This window comes from Oncorhynchus mykiss, chromosome 8 (genome assembly GCF_057628025.1).
Source record: "Oncorhynchus mykiss isolate SJ-2025 chromosome 8, ASM5762802v1, whole genome shotgun sequence".
In the NCBI taxonomy this organism is placed as follows: Eukaryota; Metazoa; Chordata; class Actinopteri; order Salmoniformes; family Salmonidae; genus Oncorhynchus; species Oncorhynchus mykiss.
This window is the reverse complement of record NC_143029.1, coordinates 36,293,365-36,311,148: the sequence shown is the minus strand read 5'-3', so window position 1 is coordinate 36,311,148 and position 17,784 is coordinate 36,293,365. Positions and strand designations below refer to the sequence as shown.

General features: G+C 42.6%; 1 pseudogene; it reads right to left on the bottom strand.

Annotated features, from left to right (window-relative positions):
- Nucleotides 1–5,939: 5,939 nt before the first annotated feature.
- LOC149981642 (uncharacterized) lies at nt 5,940–13,570 on the bottom strand (annotated as a pseudogene).
- Nucleotides 13,571–17,784: the final 4,214 nt, after the last annotated feature.

Below are 17,784 nucleotides of genomic sequence, written 5' to 3'. Positions count from 1 at the left end.
AGACAACAAATGACAATACCAAATTCATAACAGTTACAGTACCAGTCAACGGTTTGGACACACTGTAACATGTGTCCTGAGAGTCGGGGAAGCAAGTACAGGGAGTGAATCATTTAATATATAAATGAATGAACATGGATAAAACAAAACACGAGCCGCGTACAGCCATGAAACAATGGAACAGAAACAATAACGCCTGAGGAAGAAACCAAAGGGAGTTGCAGATGTAGGGAAGGTAATCAAGTAGGTGATGAAGTCCAGGTGAGTCTGATGAGGCGCTGGTGGGCGTTAACAATGGTGACAGGTGTGCGTAGTAATGAGCAGCCTGGTGACCTAGAGCACAGGAGAGGGAGTATTTGTGACACACCTATTTTCTACATTGTAGAGTAATACTGAAGACATCAAAACTATGAAATAACACATATGGGAATCATGTAGTAACAAAAATTAAAATACAAAAATCTAAATATATTTTAGATTTGAAGTTCTTCAAGTAACCACCCTTTGACTTGATGACAGCTTTGCACACTCTTGGCATTCTCTCAACCAGCTTCATGAGGTTGTCACCTGGAATGCATTTAAATTAACCGGTGTGCCTTGTAAAAAGTTAATTTGTGGAATTTCTTTATTTGAGCCAATCAGTGTTGTGACAAAGTAGGGGTGGTATACAGAAGATAGCCCTATTTGGTAAAAGACAAAGTCCATATTATGGCAAGAACAGCTCAAATAAGCAAAGAGAAACAACAGTCCATCATTCCTTTAAAACTTCTTAGGGATAGCCCCCTTTATTAAAATGTTGACCCCGATTAGTGCTTATTTGACAAAGTTACAGTCAATCAAGTGAAGACTGCCCGCGTCATTGGCGTGCCATGAAGGCGTCACTCTCTGACCAAATTTGGTGTCATATAGGATTTACTACACCCCTAATGATATAGTGAACTCTGGTAACATTCTAGGATCTCATATGTGAACTCTGGTAACATTCTAGGATAAATATGAACATGATTTGACTGGTTGAAACAACGTTTAGGGTTAGATTTTCACAGATTCCTTTCTTTGCAAATTGAACGAGTGGAAATGCAAAATCGATCGTGCATGCTATATGGACCTTTTTTAGGATATGAAAAATGATTTTATCTAACAAAACGACATTTCATGTTATCACTGGGAACCTCTGGATGATAAATCAGAGCAAGATTTCTGAATGAAAGTACACATTTCACCTTCAAACCCATCGCTGTGAAAAAAAAAGTATTTTGTTGTTAGGAGCTCTCCTCAAACAATAGCATGGCATTTTTTCGCAGTAATAGCTACTGTAATTTAGACAGTGCAGTTACAGTGGGGCAAAAAAGTATTTAGTCATCCACCAATTGTGCAAGTTCTCCCACTTAAAAAGATGAGAGAGGCCTGTAATTTTCATGAGAATCAGGCCTTCATGGTCAAATTGCTTCAAAGAAACCACTCCTAAAGGACACCAATAAGAAGAAGAGTTGCTTGGGCCAAGAAACATGAGCAATGGACGTTAGACCAGTGGAAATCTTTCCTTTGGTCTGATGAGTACAAATTTGAGATTTTTGTGTTATGCAGGAAAAAGTCAGTTATAAATTATTTTGTCTTGGTTAAGAACAGATTGTCATCCAGTAGGCTTTGATTAAATTTCCAATATCCCCGCCCATCTGGAAATTCTGTAAGAGTTATGTGGATGCCAATTAGATGGTGGTCCAATCGCATTCTCTCCCATCAACACCTTTTAAAACTTTTGGTGCCAGAAAAAAGGACACAAGAAAATAGTCAAGACAACTATATCTCACGAGGTCAGGGTTTTTAAGCCTCCATATATCCACTAGTTCTAATGTACCCATGATAGTCATGGTCTCCTTAAGTGCATGAGGGTGATAGTTTGTAGTTTGATATCCTTTACGGTCCATTGAAGCACTTAAAACTGTGTTATAATCTCCCACTATATTAACAGGATAATTTGTGACTTGCAAGCTCAATAGATATATGCATATTTGCATAAGTGTGGATCATCATTATTAAGACTGTATAGATGAATGAGCAAACATTTTTTATTGTCGACTAGCATTTATTAAAAGATCCACCTTCCTTGCGGGTCTGTTCGCCCAATTTGCACATTAGGATTGAAATGATTGTTCATTAATATCATCACCCCTTTTGAACTTCTTTGCCCATGACAGAAATACATTTCTCCCTCCCAGTCCCATTTCTGTACAACCTCATCTATAGTTACTGTCACGACTTCGGCAGAAGTTGGTCCCTCTCCTTGTTCGGGCAGCGTTCGGCAATCGACGTCAACGGCTTTCTAGTCACTACTGATCCATGTTTCATTTTCGTTTTATTTTGTCTTAATTATTACACACCCGGTTAAGATTCCATTAACCCTCTGCTTCCCTCTCTGTTTTGTGCGTTATTGTTTGTTATGTGGATTCGTGTTTTGTACTCGGGAATATTATGTTTTACCTGATTGGAACATTACTTCTATTTTTGAGTACATTTTCGGATTATTACTCATATCTGTGTCCTGCTCCTGACTCCGCTTTTTCCCCATTCACCAACACCCTCACAGAATAACGCACCACTTATGGAGTCAGCAGGTACAGCCAACCCTCCTCTCCCAATGGAGGAGCGTGTTCAGCAGCACTCGACCATGTTACAGAGTCTCGGTACAGCAATGGATCGCGTGCTACAAACCAGGATGGAAGAGAGGAGGCTTTCCGGTTAACCCATCAGCACCTCCCCAGCTCCCACAACAACCGATGCAGATGTCCACACCTCCTTCACCAGGATCCAGTGGAATTTGGCTCTCGCTCCCGGGAGCGTATGATGGAACGGCTGCTGGGTGCCAGGGGTTCCTACTCCAGCTGGAACTCTACCTGGCAGCTGTTTAGCTGGGCCACTCGGGACGCGAGAGAGTGAGCGCCCTCATCTCTTGCCTGACTGGAAAAGCACTGGTCTGGTCCAACGCCATCTGGGGAATAGAAGGCCCGACGTTGGACAACTACGAAGATTTCACCCGCCGCTTTCGGGCAGTTTTCGATCATCCCCCTGAAGGGAGAGCGGCTGGAAAATGCTTGTTCCCTTTAAGACAGGGGATGAGGAGCGCTCAAGAGTTCGCTCTGGACTTTAGAACTCTGGCCTCCAGGGTGCGGGATGGAATGAGCGGGCCCTAATCGACCACTACAGGTGTAGTTTACGCAAGGACGTTCGTAGGGAGCTAGCCTGCAGGGACACCACCCTTAACCTGGACCAGCTGGTGGACTTATCCATCCGGCTGGATAACCTGTTAATTTCCTGCGGACGTTCCGATCGGGGTCCGTCAGTGCAAACGTAACAGCCTATCTTGTGCAAACAAATGTAACACAGAGACAGGAACAATCACCCACGAAACACTCAAAGAATATGGCTGCCTAAATATGGTTCCCAATCAGAGACAACGATAAACACCTGCCTCTGATTGAGAACCACTTCAGGCAACCATAGACTTTTCTAGATAACCCCACTATACCACAATCCCAATACCTACAAAAAAAACAAGACAAAACACACCACATAATTAACCCATGTCACACCCTGGCCTGACCAAAATAATAAAGAAAACACAAAATACTAAGACCGTGCCAATTACTCATATCTGTGTCCTGCGCCTGACTCCGCTTTTTTCCATTCACCAACACCCTCACAGTTACAGTGTGAGTTTCCTGTAAACAATAGATATTATATTCCTTCTATTTTAGCCAGGTAAAGACTGATGGTCTTTTTAATTAATCTCCATTTTAACTCCTCCTCCACATTTACTGGATTGGTTGAACAGTGCAGAAGAGAACCTATCCCATCAGTTTTTTTTCTTCTTGTCAAGTCCAGTATGTAGATGATTTAATTTCAGTAATTTCTTTTACGCCTGCTACATTAGGTTACTGTTACATGCTGACTAGACAGGGAGCGGGTGTGTGTCCGTGTGCGCCATTGCGCGCATGTTGATTTTGTGTACCCACACCAGATAATGTGTGGACACACAGGTTGAAACATCAAAACAAACTCTGAACCAACTATATTAATTTGGGGACAGGTCGAAAATCATTCAACATTTATGGAAACGTAGCTAGCTAGCTTGCTGTTGCTAGCTAATTTGTCCTGAGATATAAACTTTGGGTTATTATTTTACCTGAATTGCATAAGGTGCTCTAGTCCGATAATTAATCCACAGATCAGGGTAAACCGTTCGTTTTTTATTAATCTCTCCTCCTTCAGGCTTCTTCTTCTTTGTACTTTACATGGCAGTTGGCAACCAACTTTAAGGTGCATTACTACACCAACTGGACTCAATCACCCACGTGGGTATATGCTCCTAAAAACCAATGAGGAGATGGGAAAGTCGGGACTTACAGCGCGCCAAGTGTCACAAATAGGACCAAGTTATATTTTAACCCTGGTGACAGAGTGTAGCCCTCTCCCAGCAGAGAAGCCTTGGCCCATGGAGGGGTAGACCGGGTTGCCAAGGTTCCCAGGTCTACTGGGCAGACAGAAGTTCCTTCTTGCAAAATGTGCACTTATGCCGCATGGCGGCGACAACCGCCCCAAACATTTCCTTCGGCTGGATGTCAAAGAGGATGGACAAGTTGAGCTAGAATTCTATTGGCGGGAGCTTTCAATCGCCTGCGAGTGAATACACTTTTCAGATCAGAGCACAGAGCCGAGTGTGTGCACATTTGTTGATATTCTGTTAGTTAACAAGTTACAAGCCCAGTTATAGATAACTATATTTCAGCAATTGGGAATTACTGCTTCCTACAAGAGCACAAAACGTGTATGCCGCATTTCAGGTTGTAGTTGAAAAGCCAGTCAGGTAAAACGCTTATGTCTCAATTAAATGGCCAGTGTCATATTTAGAGGCTTGAGTATGCAAATAAGCCAATAGGCAGCCTACATTGTCTCATTCCCCGTATGGTAATAATAATACATTTGATTTTGTAAATGGTTTCTTGCATCATAGAACACAATGCAATGCTATTTACAGTCACATATTTGGCCCATGGTGTTACAGACCAAGTAGAAAATCATGAATTAATGTCAAGCCCTTCATAATGTAAAAACGTTTTTAAAAGTCTCATGCATTGTAGACCAGCATTGAACAACACATTTTGGCTACTGTAGGCTAGATCATAGAAATCAAAAGCTATTTCCATGTGAAAATATTCTGGGATTTGCTCCATTTAAAGTTTAAGTTTCCACTCACAAGACAAAGAATTAGCTAAGTGCCCCAAACATTAGAGGGAACATTGGACACAAGTGTAGCCGGCTGTATACGGTCTAGTTGGACACAGATGACAAACGATGTAAAAGGAATAAGATCGCAATCTGCCCAGGCTGGTTGGGCTAGACCTACGGCTACTTGACAAATGAAAATCCAACCCATTTGTGTTCATAACTACATCATTTATTGTAATGACAGCTTTATATTACAGCATTACTACCTTGCCAGCTAATCACTTTGTGTCATAATCAGCCATTCATTGATCTGTAGCATGTTATCTTGAATGGGCCAGTCAGCTACAGACACTCAACAGCAGAAATGTGAGCTAAATGTAACAGCTGTCTTGGGTGGAAGAAGGAGAGGACCAAAGCGCAGCGTGGTTAGTGTTCATCTTTTTAATAAACAACTGAACACTTCACAAATACAACCGAAACAGTTCTATCTGGTGCGGACACACAAAGACTGAAAATAACCACCCACTAAACACAAAGGGTCTCCATCCATCAGATGGCAACACCACTATCCTCACGGTGGTGGATAGGTTAACCAAAACTGCCCATTTCATTCCCCTTCCCAAGTTTACGCTCAGCGACGGAAACGGCCCAGCTCATGGTGCAGCACGCCAGATCAATGGACTTTCGGTGAGCATGGTCTCCGACCGCGGTCCTCATTTCTCGTTCTGGCCGGCGTTCTTCACCCTCATTTGGGCTTCGCCAGCCTGTCCTCTGGTTTTCATACCCAATCTAATGGCCAGTCGGAGCGAGCCAATCAGGACCTGGAGACGACTCTTCATTGCCTCGTATCCACCAACCCCACCACCTGGAGCCAGCAACTCATGTGGGTGGAATATGCCCTTAACTCCCTTCCCTGCTCGGCCACTGGTCTCTCGCCTTTCGAGTGTTTCATGGGTTATCATCCTCTGCTATTCCCTGAGCAGGAGGAAGAGGTCAGCATACCCTCGGCCCAGATGTTTTCACGCCCTTGTTGCCGTACCTGGAAGAGAGCCCGGTCCGCCCTCAAGACCACCTCCAGGTATTGGCGACAGGCCGCCACTGGACCCCTGCTCCCCGCTAACGTCTCGAGTAGAGTGTATGGATGGAGAGGCCGGAGGAGAGGTGCTGGGTCCCCGCTAGGAAACATAATGGACTCAGCCCTCATTGCTGAGTTCTGCTACCGGCACCCTGGTCAACCAGGTATGTGCCCAGGTAGGACGCCAGGTGGCGCCCTTAGAGAGGGTGGTACTGTCACACCCTGATCTTTCACCTGTCTTGTGCTTGTCTCCAACCCCCACCATGTGTCTCCCACTTGTCCCCATTATCTCCTGTGTATTTAAACCTGCAATTTCTGTTAAGTCTGTTGCCAGTTTGTCTTGTCCTGTTAAGTCCTACCAGCGTGTTTACCTGTTTTCGAGTTTCTATAGGTGCTGTTTTCTCGTCCTCCCGGTTTTGACCATTCTGCCTGCCCTGACCCTGAGCCTGCCTGCTGTTCTGTACCTTTCTGACACTGCCCTGGATTACTGACCTCTGCCTGCCCTGACCCTGCCTGCTGTTCTGTACCTTTCTGACACGGCCCTGGATTACTGACCTCTGCCTGCCCTGACCCTGAGCCTGCCTGCTGTTCTGTACCTTACTGACTCTGCCCAGGATTACTGACCTCTGCCTGCCCTGACCCTGAGCCTGCCTGCTGTTCTGTACCTTTCTGACACTGCCTTGGATTACTGACCTCTGCCTGCCCTGACCCTGAGCCTGCCTGCTGTTCTGTACCTTTCTGACACTGCCCTGGATTACTGACCTCTGCCTGCCCTGACCCTGCCTGCTGTTCTGTACCTTACTGACTCTGCCCAGGATTACTGACCTCTGCCTGCCCTTGACCTGTCGTTTGCCTGCCCCCTGTTTTGTAAATAAACATCTGTGATTCGAACGGTCTGCATCTGGGTCTTACCCCGAGGTCTGATATATGGTATCCAAATGCACACAGGCTTTTATGGTCACACACGGTGCTATTTGGGAATTAAAAATAAGTAGGCGACCAATTATTTACATTGCCCCAGTTCCATATGCAACCCAAGTTGAGCAAAATAACCATAACATTTCAAATAGACAGGAAGTTGCAGTTGTCAAAGATGAAGTTGCATTGAATCAAATGAATCGGATACAATTTACCACCCATAGCGCGGAGTTCGCCATTTCAGGTAGACCTTCATCAGAGGATGTCAGAAGTCAATTTAAGCTATATACAGTAACAGTTAAACGTTTGGACACCTACTCAAGGGTTTTTCTTTATTTGTATTATTTTCTACATTGTAGAACATCAGTGCAAATATGAAATGTGGAAACCAAAGAAGTGTATTTTATATTCTTGAGATTCTTCAAAGTAGCCACCCTTTGCCTTGACAGCTTTGCACACGCTTGGCATTCTCTCAACCAGCTTTTATTAGGTAGTCACATGGAATGCATTTCAATTAACAGGTGTGCCTTAAGTTAATTTGTGGAATTTCTTTCCTTAATGCCAATCAGTTGTTGTGGTATTCAGTAGATAGCCCTATTTGGTAAAAGTCCAAGTCCATATTATGGCAAGAACACCTCAAATAAGCAAAGAGAAATAACAGTCCATTACTTTAAGACATGAAGGTCAGTCAATGTATGTTTCTTTTAGAAAAACATTTTATTTAGGGAAAACATCTAATTTCCTGCAATTTTACAATGGGGCAAAGAAAAAACATATGCAGTTTAATAGATAATCATATGCTTTTCTACACGTTTTGCCATGAGGCTGAGAGGAAATGTTGCAGTTTTATAGCAAATCCTGTAATTCAAAATATTTCGCAATGGATTAAAATAAAATAAACCTTGGGAGCCACTGAGGGAGTACATCTTAAGCCACTGCTCACGCACCAGAGGGCTCTTACTCACTCTGGATGTGGCTGTATCTCAATCTAAAGTGGATTCCTACCCTTGTCTTCCGTCCTCACTCACACATTACATGGCACTCACTCCGTATGTACCTCAATCTACTAAAATAGTTTCCTCTCCTTGTCCTTTGTTCGCACCACTGGACACTCAATTTCAATTTAAGGGCTTTATTGGCATGGGAAATACATGCTAACATTGCCAGAGCAAGTGAAATAGATAATGAACCAAAGTGAAATAAACAATACCAATTAACAGTTAACATTACACTCACAGAAGTTCCAAAAGAATAAAGAAATTTCATGTCTATCTATATACATTGTTGTAATGATGTGCAAATAGTTAAAGTACAAAAGGGAAAATAAATAAACATAAATATGGGGTGCATATACAATGGTGTTTGTTGTTCACTGGCTTCCCTTTTCTTGTGGCAACAGGTCACAAATCTTGCTGCTGTGATGGCACACTGTGGTATTTCACCCAGTAGATATGGGAGTTTATCAAAATTGGGTTTGTTTTCAAAGTCTGTGGATCTGTGTAATCTGAGGGAAATATGTGTGTCTAATATGGTCATACATTTGGCAGGAGGTTAGGAAGTGCAGCTCAGTTTCCACCTCATTTTGCGGGCAGTGTGCACATAGCCTGTCTTCTCTTGAGAGCCAGGTCTGCCTACGGCGCCCTTTCTCAATAGCAAGGCTATGCTCGCTGAATTTGTACATAGTAAAAGCTTTCCTTATGTTTGGGTTAGTCACAGGGGTCAGGTATTCTCCCACTGTGTACTCTCTGGTTAGGGCCAAATAGCATTATAATTTGCTCAGTTTTTTTGTTAATTCTTTCCAATGTGTCAAGTAATTATCTTTTAGTTTTCTCATGATTTGGTTGGGTCTAATTGTGTTGCTGTCTTGTGGCTCTGTGGGGTCTGTTTGTGTTTGTGAACCGAACCCAAGGACCAGCTTGTTTAGTGGACTCTTCTCCAGGTTCATCTCTCTGTCGGTGATGGCTTTGTTATGGAAGGTTTGGGAATCGCGTCCTTTTAGGTAGTTGTAGAATTTAACGTCTCTTTTCTGGATTTTGATCATTACTGTGTATCAGCCTAATTCTGCTCTGCATGCATTATTTGGTGTTTTACATTGCGCACAGAATATTTTTTGCAGAATTCTGTATGCAGTCTCAATTTGATGTTTGTCCCATTTTGTGAATTTTTGGTTGGTGAGCGGACCCCAGACTTCACAACCATAAAGGGCAATGGGTTCTATAACTGATTCAAGTATTTTTTTTGCCAGATTCTAATTGGTATGTCAAATTGTATGTATCTTTTGATGGCATAGAAGGCCCTTGCCTTGTCTCTCAGCTCGTTCACAGCTTTGTGTAAGTGACCTGTGGCACTGATATTTAGGCCGAGGTATGTATCATTTTTTTGTGTGCTCTAGGGCAACGGTGTCTAGATGGAATTTGTATTTGTGGTCCTTCCGACTGGACCTTTTTTGGAACACCATTATTTTTTGTCTTACTGAGGTCTACTGTTGGGGCCCAGGTCTGGCAGAATCTGTGCAGAAGATCTAGGTGCTGCTGTAGGCCCTCCTTGGTTGGTGACAGAAGCACCAGATCATCAGCAAACAGTAGACGCTTGACTTCAGACTCTCTCTGCCTCTCTGACAGAATCTCAATCTCAGTCTAAAAAGTTACCCCTGCCCTTCTTCTCTCATTCACTCCCCTCTGGAGTTCTCATATTAGACCGGGTAAGGTTTTCAAAACAAACCTGTCAGTGCTGATGGAGAAAAGGAGGTTAGGAGAGGATGCTACTGTAGACTATTGAGATGTGCCCCTCTAAAATGGGATGAGAGATTGATGAAAAAGACATGAGGGAGTGAGGATTGGGCATTAAAGTACAGAAGAGCTCGATGAGAGAGTGGGTGAGAGTCTGAGGGACTGACAAGAGAAACTAGGATGAGTGAATGTTCAGTGATGTTGAGCTAGGTGTATTTTAGGTGCACTAAGTGCAAATACCTGCATGCTATACTGATGATAATGTTGCCTACATTATCTGCTCTCGTTCCTTTCCCCCTGGCTAAGTCTCTCTATTAGTAAACGCTTCTAGGAAAATGGTTCTCAATCAGGGACAAAGATAGACAGCTGCCTCTGATTGAGCACCATATCAGGCCAAACACAGAAATAGAAAATATAGAAAAACTAACAGACTGCCCACCCCAACTCACGCCCTGACCATACTAAATAAAGACAAAACAAAGGAATAAAAAGGGTCAGAACGTGACACTAACGCAATTTTCACAATGGACGTCTTACTGGCTGACTTGTCAAAAAGCCTTAAACAAACTATTTCCTTCCAGTAATCATCAAATATTTTAGCATTACAATAAAGTACATGGTTTAAAGTATCCAAAACAACCCAAATCAAAATTCACAAAAGCACATTTTTGTAGCATTTGGGGTTTTTCCTCAACAAATTTTCGGTGTGACATCCGAAAGGTTCTCGTAGGCCGACACACTGATGACCTGAGCCTTTCCCCTTTCTGCACATATTGTTTTAGAACCAAACTCCTGCTAGGACAGATAAATTCATCCAAAGTATTCTTCTTTCTTTATTTGAACTATTGCAATTCAGTACCAGTTGAAAACTGCTTAGAATGTAACAACCTGCATGTCAAATTATACTTTTTTAATAAAGGTTATTAATACCAAGTCCTACATTTCCTTGATTCAGTGAATCCCTTTTCAAATAAATGTCTATATACCACAGTTATGGTCAGTTGTTCCTTTGAGTGTGCTCTTGATTGAATTATTTCAAAACTATAAAAATGTTTAATTAGTATCCTCTTACAAACAGCTTTACCCTTGTTTCCTTCCAAAAAATGTAAAGTATCCATTTCACAAATACTTCTGAAAATGCTTTAGAGAAGTATATTCTATTTCCTATTCCATATACATACTGCACTCCCAACACACCATGGTTGATAGTTCCCATTGTGATTTTATTTGACAATTTATAAAATATGTAAAATGTTACACCAAGGCAACAGATACCAAAGTTGTTGAGGATACATAAACAAAAACTCAAGACTTGTTTCCATTGTGGTCCTCTATTGGTAGGCAAGGGCTTTAGGGAAAAGTCAAGTGTCATGGGTAATCTGTGATATACATTCAACCATAGATAAAGTCTTTACATACACAGTATAAAAAAAGCAAATATACGCACCGAGTTGTTAATAAAAAATAAAAAAAACATTTACGGGGTTGTTAACACTAGAAGGTTATCTCATCATTAACCAAGCCTTGCAGGAGTGTTTGAACCTATGACTGGCAGAAACAGTTTTAATCGCAGCCAGTAGTTTTATCCACTCTACCACTGCCATATATAAAACATGTTCTGACCAGTACAACTCTTAAATCGACAATGCACAAAGTCTATGGCTCTGCCTCTCCTGGCGTCCGAAGAGTCCCTAACTGAGAAAAAAAAAATCGGATACTTGGGGACTGTGCCATATAAGATTTTGTGGGTCAATCCCAACTTCAATTGAACAACCCTTTTATCAACCGTTAGCCACTAGAGTTCTCTGAGTTGAGAAGGGCCAACATGAGACAGAGGGCTCAGATTCAGTATCGTCCTTGCTATTTTATTGTGTGCTGTTTATAGTTTGTACCAAGTAGGGAAAGCATAATCATAGTGAGGCTGCACTATTGCAAGTGTTTTCAAGGTACCCTTATCCAGAAAATAGACAATCACCTACACCTAAAAACTCCTAGGGTTGATAAATTAGCCTCAACTACTTTAAATGTTTAAGAGAAAGCAGGTTATTCCCTATCCCTATCCCATACTCATACTGCACTCCTAACACTCCAGAGCCTCTAAGAAAATAGGTTGCTCCTAACACCTAAGCTAAGGCCTACATTTTCTTTCTTCCATTACTTCCTAAAAAGTGTTTCAGAGAAAACAGGTTACTCCCTATCCCATACACATATCAGCTGATGGTGGTATAGAACCTGGTGATGAAGAACTCCACCTCGGACCAGAAGGGGGAAGGGCTGAAGGCCAGGTAGAGGACCGAGTAGAGGGTCCAGTCCATCTGGAACAACCCCATGGCTACTAGGATGTCCACCACCCCTTCTTTCTCGGAGGCTTCCCCCCCTGCTGCACTTAGCGCTGGCACCACCACCCTCCTTTACTCTAGCAGCATCTGACGCACCAACCTTCAGCAAACATTTATATGATGAGTTATAATACTGTAGGTGCATTCAACTAAAGTAGGTGAGACAAACACATATCAAGAGACTGGGGGATTGGAAATGATGCAGACAATTACATTGATGGAAGCAACAATCTATCCACAATATTAAAGCTGATCCACCATGTTCCATCCATGATCCATGTTTTGTGTCAGCTGGACACCCCTGAGAAAAGAGTGGTCAAAGACCACAGATCTGGAATCAGGTCACTCTACCCCAAAAACTAACATTATAAACCATTAGACTAGCGGGATAACAAAATATCTGACCCTAGATCCGTGGTTAGGGGGAACCTCTCCCGACTACATGGGGTTTACAGACCTTTACAATGAGACAGCTGGTGGCGGTGACGATGAATAGAAGCAGCAGGTTGAAGAGCAGAATATAAAAGGTACTTGTAGACTTGGTTAGTGGTCGGGCAGTTCTCCTTGGGAAAGTGGAAGAAGTCTGGAGGGCAGCTGCCGTCATGTGTATAGTTATCCATATGACCATCCAGGTTCATGAGATAGGGAAGGAGCTCCCAGGAGTATGGCTAGTATCACACACAGCCCACTCAGAGCCCAGGCCAACCGGATGTTTTCCAGAAAGATGAGTAAGTTGCCCCCTCGTCTCAGGATCTCAACGCTTCTGGTAACGGAAAATGTGGCAGAGGACGGTGAAGAGGATGCTGGCAATTTTGGCGAACACCAACATTCCAAACCAATAGAGCCAAACACATAACTTTATCTACGCCTGACCCGGGCGCAAACTCATATAACCCTCCGCAGTGTAAGAAACAAGAAGCACTAGCAATAGCCTAGAAATAGCCCACCACTTACCAAGAAAAGCTAAGCCATCTGGGGTGACAGTACTTCTAGGTCTCAGGGAGGCACTAGCAATGCACTTTAGCCGTCAGCTGCTATACTACTTTACTCTCACCGGGAAGAACTTGAGCGGCCACCAGGTGATGAGGATGGACGCGGAGTGCAATGACTTTGTGGTTGGTGGCAACGAGGTTGGAGGCAGCGAGGCCCGGGAGAAACACCTCGAGGGTCTTCAGACAGGAGATCTGGTTCTTTATTAAAGACAGGATCAGGACTACATAACCCACAATGCCCACAGTGGAGATGAAGATCCTGAACACCAGAAGCTCAAGGGTGTCAACCATTTCTGTCTGTTGGATACTTGGCCAATGTGTATGTAAGAACCCTTTGCCCAGCCAGCCAAAAGAATGGACTCCCTCTCTTGAGCCTGGTGCCTCTGGAGGTTGTTCCTTGCCACTGCTTCTGCTTGCTTGTTGGGAATCTAGGCCCAGATTATTTGCAGAAAGAACTAGACATCAAATTTGATTGATTGAGGAACCATTGATCTATCCTTCTCCACACACCAACATACGGTTTGGGTGTGTGTGAGCTAGTGAGCTTGTAGTTTATTTGTTCTCTACTTCATTGTACCTTTCTGCCTCAGTGACCTCAAGCTCTGTTGCCATGCCTTCTAAGGCATCTGAACCCAGACTGCTGATTGGTTAAGCTCATTTGGTGACAAGGAACCAGAGGATGCGAGGCCTGGGACTGAGAGTCCCTTAAATTGCACCTTGGAGCTTTTTTCGGAGAGCCTCAACTCTGAGATGAGCACACTGAGCCTAACTTTCAAGGTGTGCCACCTCATACCACCCACAAATTATCTTGCATAATTAAACTGGTTTGTTGCGTAACAAGGTAGAGGTTGATTTCCACCCATTCAACACACACAATCTGCCTGTGTGTTATTACTTCCATGGCAAAAACGTGTCACCTTAAAGCTTATGGAAGCAAAAACCAGTACAACCATGAATGGACCTCGTACTTAAGTTCTATTTAACCCTTTATTCAAGTCTGATGATCATTATATGGGTTGAATTCAGACCTAGGAGGTCAAAGCATGAATAAAATCTCTCCATCTATTTAGAATGGAGTCAGACAAGTTCCCTGTGAGGCCCTTCTTGTGAAGACAACACGTAGAAAATAAATTCTGTTTATCGGTTAGAAGCGTTTATTAATAGAGAGACTTAGCCAGGGGGAAAGGAACAAGAGCAGATAATGTAGGCAACATTATCATCAGTATAGCATGCAGGTATTTGCACTTAGTGCACCTAAAATACACCTAGCTCAACATCACTGAACATTCACTCATCCTAGTTTCTCTTGTCAGTCCCTCAGACTCTCACCCACTCTCTCATCGAGCTCTTCTGTACTTTAATGCCCAATCCTCACTCCCTCATGTCTTTTTCATCAATCTCTCATCCCATTTTAGAGGGGCACATCTCAATAGTCTACAGTAGCATCCTCTCCTAACCTCCTTTTCTCCATCAGCACTGACAGGTTTGTTTTGAAAACCTTACCCGGTCTAATATGAGAACTCCAGAGGGGAGTGAATGAGAGAAGAAGGGCAGGGGTAACTTTTTAGACTGAGATTGAGATTCTGTCAGAGAGGCAGAGAGAGTCTGAAGTCAAGCGTCTACTGTTTGCTGATGATCTGGTGCTTCTGTCACCAACCAAGGAGGGCCTACAGCAGCACCTAGATCTTGTGCACAGATTCTGCCAGACCTGGGCCCCAACAGTAGACCTCAGTAAGACAAAAAAATAATGGTGTTCCAAAAAAGGTCCAGTCGGAAGGACCACAAATACAAATTCCATCTAGACACCGTTGCCCTAGAGCACACAAAAAAATGATACATACCTCGGCCTAAATATCAGTGCCACAAGTCACTTACACAAAGCTGTGAACGAGCTGAGCTGAGAGACAAGGCAAGGGCCTTCTATGCCATCAAAAGATACATACAATTTGACATACCAATTAGAATCTGGCAAAAAAAATACTTGAATCAGTTATAGAACCCATTGCCCTTTATGGTTGTGAAGTCTGGGGTCCGCTCACCAACCAAAAATTCACAAAATGGGACAAACATCAAATTGAGACTCTGCATACAGAATTCTGCCCAAAATATTCTGTGCGCAATGTAAAACACCAAATAATGCATGCAGAGCAGAATTAGGCCGATACACAGTAATTATCAAATTCTACAACTACCTAAAAGGACGCAATTCCCAAACCTTCCATAACAAAGCCATCACCGACAGAGAGATGAACCTGGAGAAGAGTCCACTAAACAAGCTGGTCCTTGGGCTCGGTTCACAAACACAAACAGACCCCACAGAGCCACAAGACAGCAACACAATTAGACCCAACCAAATCATGAGAAAACTAAAAGATAATTACTTGACACATTGGAAAGAATTAACAAAAAAACTGAGCAAATTATAATGCTATTTGGCCCTAACCAGAGAGTACACAGTGGGAGAATACCTGACCCCTGTGACTAACCCAAACATAAGGAAAGATTTTACTATGTACAAACTCAGCGAGCATAGCCTTGCTATTGAGAAAGGGCGCCGTAGGCAGACCTGGCTCTTAAGAGAAGACAGGCTATGTGCACACTGCCCACAAAATGAGGTGGAAACTGAGCTGCACTTCCTAACCTCCTGCCAAATGTATGACCATATTAGACACACATATTTCCCTCAGATTACACAGATCCACAGACTTTGAAAACAAACCCAATTTTGATAAACTCCCATATCTACTGGGTGAAATACCACAGTGTGCCATCACAGCAGCAAGATTTGTGACCTGCTGCCACAAGAAAAGGGAAGCCAGTGAACAACAAACACCATTGTATATGCAACCCATATTTATGTTTATTTATTTTCCCTTTTGTACTTGAACTATTTGCACATCATTACAACAATGTATATAGATAGACATGAAATGTCTTTATTCTTTTGGTACTTCTGTGAGTGTAATGTTAACTGTTAATTGGTATTGTTTATTTCACTTTGGTTCATTATCTATTTCACTTGCTCTGGCAATGTTAGCATGTATTTCCTATGCCAATAAAGCCCTTAAATTGAAATTGAGTGTCCAGTGGTGGCGAACAAAGGACAAGGAGAGGAAACTATTTTAGTAGATTGAGGTACATACGGAGTGAGTGCCATGTAATGTGTGAGTGAGGACAGAAGACAAGGGTAGGAATCCACTTTAGATTGAGATACAGCCACATCCAGAGTGAGTAAGAGCCCTCTGGTGCGTGAGCAGTGGCTTAAGATGTACTCCCTCAGTGGCTCCCAAGGTTTATTTTATTTTAATCCATTGCGAAATATTTTGAATTACAGGATTTGCTATAAAACTGCAACATTTTCTCATAGCCTCATGGCAAAACGTGTAGAATAGCATGAGATTAGCTATAAAACTGCACATTTCTCTGCCCCATGGCAAAATGTGTAGAATTGCAGGAAATTTGCTTTAAAACAGTAACATTTCCTCTCAGCCTCATGGCAGAATGTGGAGAAAAGCATATGATTATCTATTAAACTGCAGATGTTTTTTCTTTGCCCCATTGTAAAATTGCAGGAAATTAGATGTTTTCCCTAAATAAAATGTTTTTCTAAAAAGAAACATACATTGACTGACCTTCATGTCTTAAAGTAATGGACTGTTATTTCTCTTTGCTTATTTGAGGTGTTCTTGCCATAATATGGACTTGGACTTTTACCAAATAGGGCTATCTACTGAATACCACAACAACTGATTGGCATTAAGGAAAGAAATTCCACAAATTAACTTAAGGCACACCTGTTAATTGAAATGCATTCCATGTGACTACCTAATAAAAGCTGGTTGAGAGAATGCCAAGCGTGTGCAAAGCTGTCAAGGCAAAGGGTGGCTACTTTGAAGAATCTCAAGAATATAAAATACACTTCTTTGGTTTCCACATTTCATATTTGCACTGATGTTCTACAATGTAGAAAATAATACAAATAAAGAAAAACCCTTGAGTAGGTGTCCAAACGTTTAACTGTTACTGTATATAGCTTAAATTGACTTCTGACATCCTCTGATGAAGGTCTACCTGAAATGGCGAACTCCGCGCTATGGGTGGTAAATTGTATCTGATTCAATGCAACTTCATCTTTGACAACTGCAACTTCCTGTCTATTTGAAATGTTATGGTTATTTTGCTCAAAACTTGGGTTGCATATGGAACTGGGGCAATGTAAATAATTGTACGCCTACTTATTTTTAATTCCCAAATAGCACCGTGTGTGACCATAAAAGCCTGTGTGCAATTGGATACCATATATCAGACCTCGGGTAAGACCCAGATGCAGACCGTTTGAATCACAGATGTTTATTTACAAAACAGGGGGCAGGCAAACGACAGGTCAAGAGCAGGCAGAGGTCAGTAATCCTGGGCAGAGTCAGTAAGGTACAGAACAGCAGGCAGGCTCAGGGTCAGGGCAGGCAGAGGTCAGTAATCCTGGGCAGAGTCAGTAAGGTACAGAA